We start from the raw sequence: 11,676 nt of genomic DNA, 5'->3' as shown, positions 1-11,676 counted from the left end.
ACTGTGAGTCAGATAATTTATTCATCCCAGGGTAAACGTATACACTTGCAGTATGGTGGAAATGAAGAGAACTAAGCCTGGCAGAGGAATAAATAGCTCCACTGTCCCTTGTCCAGTCCACGCAGGTCCCCAGCAGCTCACCCAGGCTGTCCCTCTGAACGAGCACACCTTCCCACCTCCCTTCTCCTGCTTTGGCACACAAAAGAAAGCTATCATTGCCCAGTTACTGGAGGATCTCTGAAGGTCATGGTTATTTGGTTTAATTGTTTTCGGTAGTCCATGAAGACCCAGGTAGTTGGTGGAATTTAGGGTGGTAATGTGACTGGTAATGGTGAAAGGAATGCAAAGCAGATACAGCACAACCGGTTTGCAAGAAAGTAGAGTATCAAGGAAACCAAATTAAATGAACAGAAAAGTGGACCAATAAAGTGAATAAAGGAGACTTTTGTAGTGAACAGTGTTGCCCAGCAAATAAGATTTGTTGCCATTGCTAGCAAAAAGCCACAGGCTTTGCATAAAACAACAGCAGGGTCTTGACATGGTACGTGACCGTGTCCTCTCCTGCAGGCGCTGGCTCCACCAGTGCTGTGTATGGGGGGGGGACCCTGATCCCCTCGGGCTGCCCCGCAGGCAGCAGCAGCAGCCGGGTGGGTGCCCAGGGGCTGGAAGGATGCTGGTACAGGTCGCAGACTTCCCCTGGGCACTGGGAGGAGGAAACGTACACAGAAACGTGCGAGTGAGGAGGCAGGGACCGACCGCAACGCTGCGTCCATCTGGAGATGCCCTCAGGGCGGTGGTAGTTTGCTGCAACCCTCCCACCCACATCCTCATGGAGGAAGGCTGATGGTGTCAACCTTGGGGCCAGGAGGGCACCTGGAGGGTGAGCAGGACACCAGGCAAAAGTGGTGGCTATTAGTAGGTTTTCTCCTTTAATGATTTACGTTGTCATCAATGACGTTTTTCTTTACCAATTAGGATGTGAGGTGTTGATGGTATTGTAACTGGACTGATAATTACTGCTTGTTGTATTTGCTTTGTTGTATTTTTGCTTTGGCCAATGAATCGGGCAAACAGCAAATTCTTGGCTCCATGTTTATGGTATGTTCCCTTTTTCCCGTAACGAGGTTTTGAGTGCAACCAGTGGCAGAACTTCCTCCTTTGCCAGGAGTTAATTCTATATGAGAATGAAAGCTTTAACTGACTTTGAACAACTTAGTGTAGAAAGAGCCAGATTTACAGATCCCAGGCTATCAACAGACTAAGGAAGAGGCTTGTGAATATTAAGAAGCCTCCAGAAATAAGTTGTCTGTCCTCTTAACTGTATTTCTATATAAATGGTAATTATAAAATTGTGAAAAAGTGAGAGGTCAATTAAAAATTTCTCTGGAGAAAAACTCTGGTTCCAAGCTCTTTCTTCAAGATTTGAACAAAGTCTGATACAAATCTGATCAGAAGTCTCTGGTTGACAATATACTTTGTAATAGTAAAATGAAAGAAATTGTCATACCTGATCTGCTTCGAATGTTGGAGAGACTCAGAAAATTTTATCCCACTTAAAGTAAAAATGTGAGAATTTTGTCTTGTATTTGTGAGTTTGTCCCAATTATAGTGTGTAGCTTTCATGAACACACATTGATCAAATTTGACTTATTGGAACTGGTTTTAGAATATATGTATCCGACATACATACGCAACTGTCGTGGTTTAACCCCAGCCAGCAACTAAGCACCACGCAGCCACTCACTCGCTCCCTCCCCCCACCCAGTGGGATGGGGGAGAAAATCGGGAAAAGAAGTAAAACTCGTGGGTTGAGATAAGAACGGTTTAATAGAACAGAAGAGAAGAAACTAATAATGATAATGATAACACTAATAAAATGACAACAGTAATAATGAAAGGATTGGAATGTACAAATGATGCGCAGTGCAATTGCTCACCACCCGCCGATTGACACCCCGTTAGTCCCCGAGCGGCGATCCCCCGCCCCCAGTCTCCCCAGTTTATACACTAGATGTGACGTCACGTGGTATGGAATACCCTGTTGGCCAGTTTGGGTCAGGTGCCCTGGCTCTGTCCTGTGCCAACTTCTTGTGCTCCTCCAGCTTTCTCGCTGGCTGGGCATGAGAAGCTGAAAAATCCTTGACTTTAGTCTAAACACTACTGAGCAACAACTGAAAACATCAGTGTTATCAACATTCTTTGCATACTGAACTCAAAACATAGCACCGTACCAGCTACTAGGAAGACAGTTAACTCTATCCCAGCTGAAACCAGGACAACAAGTATTCCTAGAAATCAGTCTTAAGTTATCATTCACACGCATATTTTAGGAGATATTGAAGAAGTGAGTCGGGAACTAAAAATATCACAGGGCATTGATCAGAATTAAGAAGATCTGTTCCAACAGAGCAGGTCCTAGAAATTAGAGTGCTCCTGGGAGAAATTAGAAATACTTGGTCATCACAGAAGTCAATATGCTAGACCCTGTGCTTGTGCAGATTAGCATTGAAATCAATAAAGCTCTTGCAGTTTGTCACAGCTTTTGGTGGTGGTAAATTAGGGTAATATTTATGACAGTACTTTCTAGTGTTCTGTCTCTCAGAAACGTGTAGATGGTCAGAAAGGGTTTGTGTGCTGTAGAAATGCATCACGAAACATTGGGCATGAAATGGGGGAGACTAACGGTGAAGATGACACGGTTATAGCTGTACCTACTTGATCTGGAAGTACTTCAGTAGCATATTGTCCCATTAACAGACTGAACCTTGAAGAGAGGAGGCGGTGTATGGAGCCTTATTGCAGCATTTTCCATCTGCTAAGAAGTTAGATGTTGACATTAATTCCATAGGCTCATGATTTAGCGCGCTCTCACACCTGATGTTTTGTACGCACCCCCTGGCAACCATCAATTGCAGTGGAGACTGGAATTTGTCTTGCTTTAGGTGAAACAAAGTGATATTTACTGAAATATTAAACAGGAGAACAGATTGCAAAACCCCAGGCTAGACATCGTGAGGAGCTTCAGAGACATCTTCAGGGCAATTTTTTTCTACTTCGCTTCATAAGTAGGATAAGGTAAACACCTACCCTTTATGAGCAAACATTGTTTTATATAAACCCATAGGCAGAAGATATTTACTTACAAAAGAATGCTAAAACCTGATAGAAATGTGATGTATATTACCTCTAACTTAATGGAAATGTGAGGATTCATTTTCATTTTATAGAATGAGCTTGCTTCCCACAAATTCTTTGAAAATACACTCTTTGCTTTAAAAAACTTTGGTCTAGCTGAATTGAGGTTACAACCCTAAAATGTTTCCTAACACTAATCTCTCGTATTACCAGGGTGATAATAACTTTCTTCAGCTGAGAGTGGTGTAAAGTGAACAGTGAATAGGATTGCTGATCTTTCATTTTTGTTCTTTCAGTCACCTTTCCTGAACATATATACCAAATCTTCAGCTTTGGAAGAAGAACAAAGATTTTTTAACTCAAAGCAGTATTTCACAAAGACAAAAACTGGTGAAAAGAAAGAGGTTGTTGGTTTGTGGTTTTGTTTTTTGTTTTGGTTGGTGTTGTGTTCCCCCCCCCCCCCTTGCATATGCTAATATTAAATTATTTTATCAAAAAGGGGGACAACTCAAGACTAAAGAGTGGCTCAGAGAAAGGCACTCATCATAAGTGATTCACAACCTTGTCTGCGTGCCCACACTTTCTGGGGATGAGTAGGAATCTGCAGAGCCTGTGAATGAGCTGTTTAACTCCAGCACATTGACTGGAGGACGCCTAAGCCGAATTTCCAGAAGTGGTATTTGCTTGAATTTGTTTCTCTGAGTTACGCTTTGGTTCTGAAACAGGCATCACCGGAAGAGTTAGATTTTCATGATGAAGTTCTTCTGTGCGTGTCAATTCACTGAATTGTTCTGTTGGCTGAGTGGGACAATCTCGGTGCTCCTTTCCTTTTAATATGGTATAGGCAGTTTGGATAATTCCCAGCAAGAATCCTCTGAGAGTCAGGAATGTAATCTGACTTTTTTTTCATTGTTGTTATTTTAAAATTCCATTTCTGCAGCATTGTTTCTATGGCATGATGGAGATCCAAGGCCTCTCTGCAAAGGGGCCTCCAAGCCTGGCTCTTGGGGAAAACTTATTTGCTGTCTTGTAACAGCAGCTGTAGCTGGGGCTCAGACTTGTGGCACTACTCATTCCCCACTCTCTGTTTAGATGGCTGCAGTTTCTCTGGTGTTGGCCTGGTTTAGATGCCACTTCTGGAAGCCGTGCACAGGGTGCTGTACGTACAGGTGAAACCACATTTTCAGTCTGGCGCTGCAAGCCCCACCACTGATTCATTTTTGTACTACTCTAGTATGATTTTTGCGTCAGCTGTTTTGTACATCTTTATCTTGCCCTTTTTTACTCTGCTCAGCAGGAACTGTTTTTACAGTCCTGAATTCCCTGAAACAGGAGATGGTCTCAGACGGACATACCACTTCTGCACCGCTGCTCACCTTTGGGGCAGTTTCTGATCTGATCCAAACGTCACGGTTCAGCCTTTCTCTGTGGTAGCCACTGTGTGAAGCATGAAAGTCAGACGCTGTAACCTGAAGAAAGTTCAGATCCAGGCAGAAGCAGGCAGGATCTCGACTTTGCATCTCAGGTCAGCTGAGAACTGGACCACGGTACTGGATCCTTAATCCCCTGAGGTACTTCAATTCCCACTGACCTCAATAGGAACCGAAAGAGCTCAGAGCAATACAACATCGACCTTGCAATGAACAATGTGCCTCCAACACTGCAGTAAGTGTTTACGTCAGTATTTCCTTCACATGGCTTCAATCATTTATGAAGTGACTTGATTATTCCAGAAGATTAAATGTCTGAGTGAGATTTAGCACTTTTAATTGGAAAGAATTACATTGTGATCTACCTACTATTTTAGATTTAGGTTCATATTTTCAGGATAAGACTTTCTTAAGAACTCATGCCAAGTATATTTACAATTCTTCATCTGTAGCTGTCAATCCAGAAATCAGCCAACAGTGAGATATACAGTACCATAAAAGACAAGTATAAGGGACCAGAAACTTCCTTCTCATACTGTTATCTACCTTGTCTGCTACAGTAGTATTTCAATATATGCATGTAGTATTTCAATACATATACATATATTTCAAGATATAAAAATATTTCCTTCTCCCTCTTCAAGTCCTAATATGAAGCACTTATTGTAACTTCACTATAAATGCTATTCATTATTCTATGTACATTTGTGTTTTGCAAATAGCATAAGCTATTAAATGAAGCCCAAATTCAAGTAGGCAGTGGCAAGGCTGTTTGTTAGATATTTACTTATTCTTTATTTTAATGTATGACTATTTCTATGCCTATTTCTAGAAAAATAAATCATAGTCTTGATCAGTTCTTTATTCATCTATCTTAAATACAATGGTTCAGAACATTTGCCAAGGCTTAAGTTTAAAACCACTCAATTTTTGGCATTGTTTATGGTGCTTTCCATGTATTTGGGAAAGGATACGGAAGAGCCAGAGACCGACCCCATTCACATACAAGCCACTGCTCACCCCACTGAAACCGCACACTTTGATTAACGTACAGAAGGCTTCACATTTGTGTAAATGTGAAAGTTAGGGTATTTCCCCAAAGAATAGAGGGAAATCCTAGCTACTGACTGCTTAACTTGAAATGTCAGCTATCAGTAGCTAAACAGAAAGTGCCTCAGATGCTGCATAAACAGCTGTCATTTCAGTTGACTCCCTCTATCTGTTTGCATTTTACGGAGTTCAATCATCAAAATATTTTTTTTTTCCCCCCAATGTCTTTCTTTTTCATGTTTGGGAAAAAAACATAAGCCTATTCTGCATATTCCAATGCTGGCTTTCAAAAGATTACATGGGTACTATCATGCAGCTAAATGGCTGTGTGCTTGTACCTTTATAATCTTACATAAGTTTAGTAGTTATTGTCACTCATAAATGACAGTTTTGTTATTTTTCTGCTGTGAATGTCATAAAACAAATTTTAAAATGATATCTTATTCAAAAAACAATTAAAAGTAGAAGCAGCTGATTAATGAATATAAATGGGTTCAGATGTTAATTTAAAAGGTCTAAGCTACAGCATTTGTATCTGTCGTGGTTTAACCCCAGCCAGCAACTAAACACCACGCAGCCGCTCACTCACTCACCCCCCACCCAGTGGGATGGGGGAGAAAATCGGGAAAAGAAGCAAAACCCGTGCGTTGAGATAAGAACGGTTTACTAGAACAGAAAAGAAGAAACTAATAATGATAATGGTAACACTAATAAAATGACAACAGCAATAATGAAAGGATTGGAATGTACAAATGATGCGCAGTGCAATTGCTCACCACCCGCCGACCGACACCCAGCCAGTCCCCGAGCGGCGAATCCCTGCCCCCACTTCCCCGTTCCTATACTAGATGGGACGTCACATGGTATGGAATACCCCGTTGGCCAGTTTGGGTCAGGTGCCCTGGCTCTGTCCTGTGCCAACTTCTTGTGCCCCTCCAGCTTTCTCACTGGCTGGGCATGAGAAGCTGAAAAATCCTTGACTTTAGTCTAAACACTACTGAGCACCAACTGAAAACATCAGCGTTATCAACATTCTTCACATACTGAACTCAAAACATAGCACTGTACCAGCTACTAGGAAGACAGTTAACTCTATCCCAGCTGAAACCAGGACAGTATCACACTTGCCAAAAATAACAACTAAGTGTATGAGATGTCAAGATGCGGCAGCACACTTTGATTTACTTAATTGTTTCATGTAGTTAACTTAGTTTTGTTCTCAACCTTGTATTTGTTTTATGGCTTCTACTTCAGATAAATATTTGTTTGTGCTAAAGTTCCGTCTTTTTCACCTCGACTAATCGCTTCAGTAAAAGATTTTACCTCTTCCTACAACCATGCTAATGCCGTCCTGCTCTTGTGATTGCACCAGCAGTATCAGTACAGCAACATATTCAGTTAAGTTATTCCAAATCACAAATTCAAATTCCTTTCACTCAATTTTGTATTTTGTCATCAATATTTGTGTCTATACTGAACTCAAAAGCAGGTTTCAGCATGCTCTGGTTTTTGCCGTCTCCTGTTTTCCAGGTGGCTTCATGGAATAGTTTAAGAAGCAGGGTGCTACATGAGGCTGAGATTATTAGAATCCATATAAAAATACTGTTAATTTCTCATGATGTGGTTTAGCTTTTTCAATTATGATACTGTAATCGATTAATGAAGAAACCAAACCTTAAAAAATATATTATGTATCAGTCATTTGGTGACAATATTTATTCACCTACTATTGGTACAATGCTGTTGACTCTGAAATATCTTGTCTGCAGTCATATATACAAACACAAAAAAATCCTGTATGTGGCGAGTCAATCTGGAAAAAGAAGGAACATTTCCAGACAAACAGTAAATATTCTTGAAATCTCTGTAAACAATTTATAAAAATATTTAACTTGCTCGGCTGTTGGAAGTGGAGTTTTGTTCATTGTCTCATCTGAGGCAATAGCTTCAAAGGCAGGAAAGCCTCTCTGGAAGTATAAAGGACACATTCAGCCTTTATGTAATGTAAAATAATATTATGGATTCCTTGCGTAGCAAGAGCTATTGGTGAGGACTGTGTTGTTGTCTGTCTTTCCTCTTTGGTACATTGTTTGCAGTGGAGTCCAAGAGGTCATGGTGATTTCTGTTCTCACTGTTTCTGTAATCTGGGTTTTTCAGGGATGTTTCTTTGTGTTGTTCTTAAGAGTAGCATGTACTTGTTTCCAGTTATCCCTGTTGTGATTGTTTTAAACCTTTTCAGGGGGTGGAGTGGTTTAAAAGGATTACTAGGCTTCAGGGCAGGTGGAGGATGTTATTCAGGGCATGGAGGGTACAGGAGGGAATAACAAGGTTCTGTTAAGATATTGGGTAACCAATGCACAGCTGCTGGAGGTTACTGAAATCCTAACCAGCCTTCTGGGAGTACAAAGGACTTTTGCAGAGTTTGGGGCAGCTGGGATTAGGAAAGGATGTTAAAGTTAGTAGTACAGTGCTTGAGCTTTTTATGCATTCATGTGGTTCCTTATGTTTCTTATCTTACCGAGTGAAAGGATGTGGCATACCTGTATCTGTATTGCAGTATTCACTTTATGCTGTTTCTGTGACCCCCTCAGATGAATAGCTCTGTGCAAAGGTGCTCTAAGGCCACTGGGGAGGAGGAAACCTTATCTATTCACCTTCTTCTCTAGGTATGTATTGGGGACTAGCTCTTCTAGAGCCTTCAGGAGCTTGAGAAACTTTACTGTCCACGTCCCTTTGTGGTGCAAAAGTAGAGCCGTTTTCTCTCTCATGAGACAGATAAATTGGGATTTTGGTTACCGTGAGAATTAACAATTAGAATCTGTGAACTGTCCCAAGCGTTTAATTAACTGGCAGCATGCTCCAAACAAAATTCTTGTAAACTATTGAGGAAGTGAAAGATATGATGAGTATTTCATATTTTTGTATGATTAGTATTTCATATTTTTGTTATGATGAGTATTTTATATTTTTGTTGTGATTATTACTGAGAAACTCTGTGATTCCTGCACTATACCCCTCTATAATCAGGAGTGCCTGGAGGGCACCTCTTATGTGTGACAAAGCAGAGATCCTTCTGTTCATTCATAGCACATTTCCTTGTCAGCAGGGTTGTTTTTAACAACATTGCCATGAAAGAGAGAATAACACCACCGAGAAGTTTGTAAGACCTCTCTGGAAATCTGTGGAATTTTTTTGTTTAGGACCTCCATAATTGTTCTTGCATTTTGCTCCAGATTGAGGATCATGAAGCCCCATGTCTGAGAAAATAATCAGTATCTTATCTAAATTAAAATCTAAATTAAATCTATGTGCCTTGCGATTCGACCTTTTCTTTTCTGTGTCTATTTTATTGTTGGGCTGAATTCACTCTTGTTTCAAAGAAGGTGCAGAAACGCTAAAATCTCCAAAAGAATCAGTCAGAACAAAGCTATCCCATTCAAAGGAAGAATGAGAAGAAATAGGAAGAGCAGGCTGGGGTATCACATTAGCCTACTCTCATCATTTTCCTTCCTTTTTACTAGAGACCTGACCTGATGATAATGCTGGATGCTATTCCTGCTGTAGGTTTTAAACTGGCTAAGTGAAATAGGTAGATGATGCCTGTGTTTGCCAGGCTGTTTAATTTAAATGTTTCTATATAATTGTAGTGATCACTTGGGAAACTAAACATGACATTCCTCTTTATCTGGCATCTGCCATTCAAAATAGATAAGTAAAGCACAGTCTGAACATAAAGTATTTCTGAAAAAAAAAAACAAAAAACCCAACCCCCAAAAAACCCAAACGGTGGTAAACACCATCTGTCTTCCAAACTATAGACTTAATCTGACAAATGAAATGTAGAAGAAAAACATTGGTAGTATTTCTTGTATCAAAAGTAAAGATGCTGTGAGTATTGACTGGACTCTGACTCGGTCTGCAGAGCAGTCAGACCGTTCCCATCCCACGCAAGTCAGAAATGGCTGGTACATTCACTCCCTCATGCTGGTCTAGGACCCGTACCCCAAGAGCTCACGTCCCATGGGGCAGGCGTGGAGGGGCCCTTCAGGCAGCCACCGCCCTCTCAGGGTGCATATTGCTGCTTTGGGAATTCAAAGTTCAACGCTATCTGCTTTTCTCTGTCTATCCTTGCATAAAGGACCTTGTGTATCTCCTTGGAAAAGTATTACGAAAAATCCATGCTGTTTTAGTGCCTAGCAGGGAACATATTTGTATTCAGTTTACAGTCAGGAGTAGGTTATGGTAAAGATTATTTAACGCTACCAGGAGCAGAATGCTATAGTATGTTTAATTAAAAACAAAGTGTACCAGCTTCAGCTGATTCAAAGGCAGAAAGTATTTTAATATTTTTTATGTCACACTGTGTAATGCAAAAATATACTGTTGCTGTTAACTTTGTTTTGATCTAACGTTCTTCCTATTGGAAACAAATATTCAGGAGCTCTGGAAAGTTTGAAGTTTGGTGTGTTGGTTTTTTTTTCCTCTGGACTGGATAGGAGAAATCTAGTAATTGTTCTTTGGAGTGCAGCGTAAAACCTATAGTCAGCAACTGAGCATTGGCTCATAACTTTTTAAGAGCCTTTTTCATGCTGTGTTGATGTATAAATACAATTCATATTTTTGAGTTTAGAGTAAGCCTGTAGGGAGAAAAAAAAAAAAGCCTTTCAGAATACATTGCGGTATTTAAAATAGGACATAAAGTAGGTGTAATAGTTTCAGGGAAAACAAATACAATAGGCCATGTTCTTCAGATGCATTGCTGTGCTGGATCTGACTGGAATGAAGTTAACTTTCTTCATAGCAGCCCATGTTTCAGATTTGTGTAAAACAGTGCTGGTAACATGCCAATGTTTTGGCTACTGCTGAATAGTGTTTGCACAGCATCGAGGATTTCTTTTTGTCTTACTCTGTCCCCTCCAGCATGCAGGCTGGGTTGGATAAGAATTGGGATGGGACACTGCCGGGACAGCTATCCTCAGCTGACCCAAGGGATATTCCACACCGGATCACACCACGCTCAGCAACACAACTGGGAGGTGTTGCTGGTGCTCAGGAACTGGCTGGGCATCAGTCTGCTTGTGTGAGGTGGTAACTGATGGCCTTCACATCACTTTTTTCCATTTCTTTCACTTACTAAACTGTCTTTTATCTTGACCTATGAGTTTTCTTGGTTTTTTGCTCTTCCTATTCTCTTCCCCGCCTCACTGGGGTGGTGGGCTGGGGAGAAGTCAGCAGTGGAATGGGTGCTTAGCTGCTGGCCAGCATCGACCCACCATGACTGCCAAAACTCTGTAGTGTGCTCTACAGAGGCAGGTAGAAACGTGGTTGTGGGGGATGTATGTGACACTTACCTGGAATATTTTTAGAGAGAAAGTCAGGAAATATTGAATAACTACAAATTACCACCTTTTAAAACAAATGTGAAGGAACACTGCTGCAAGACCTAGCTGTTTGTCCATGAAGAATTAGTTGTATATGAATCATGCATGGAGTCAGAAGAATTTAAAAAGTTTACAAGTCACTGAGACAAACTTACTGCTGGTGCAACTACATGCCTCTGTGCTGAATATAGGTAAAAATACATCAGCTCTGTATTTTACTACTTCTTGCTCTTTGATAGTGAAAGAAAGATGATTTTCTATAGGATTACTATTATATTCTTCCTTTCACAGATATAATAATGATGCATAGTCCCTTAAGAAGAATTACGATGGAAGAAACTAATTGGAACCTTCCAGGATCTTGTTACCCACAATCAAATTTTAAATATATATGGCTTAAGATCAACAGCTGGAATCACTGGTAAGTTTATTTAATTTGCTGTTTGCATAAAATTGCACTGCAATTATACTTGCACTTTTCATGTAGTTTCACTGAAAAATATTGATTTGGTTATTAGGCGTTTGGACTTCAAAAAACTCAACCCAAACCACCCCCCCCACCCCCCACCAAAACCCAATAAAGCAGTTTCAAAGACAAAATACATCAAAGTCCAGAAGTTTAATAGGAAGAAATGAAAAAGAAGCAGTTTCTATGTGATTCAACCATTCAAAAAACCCAG

The sequence above is a fragment of the Harpia harpyja genome, chromosome 2 (assembly GCF_026419915.1).
Source record: "Harpia harpyja isolate bHarHar1 chromosome 2, bHarHar1 primary haplotype, whole genome shotgun sequence".
In the NCBI taxonomy this organism is placed as follows: domain Eukaryota; kingdom Metazoa; phylum Chordata; class Aves; order Accipitriformes; family Accipitridae; genus Harpia; species Harpia harpyja.
The sequence above is the reverse complement of the archived record's forward strand: the minus strand, read 5'-3'. Positions refer to the sequence as shown.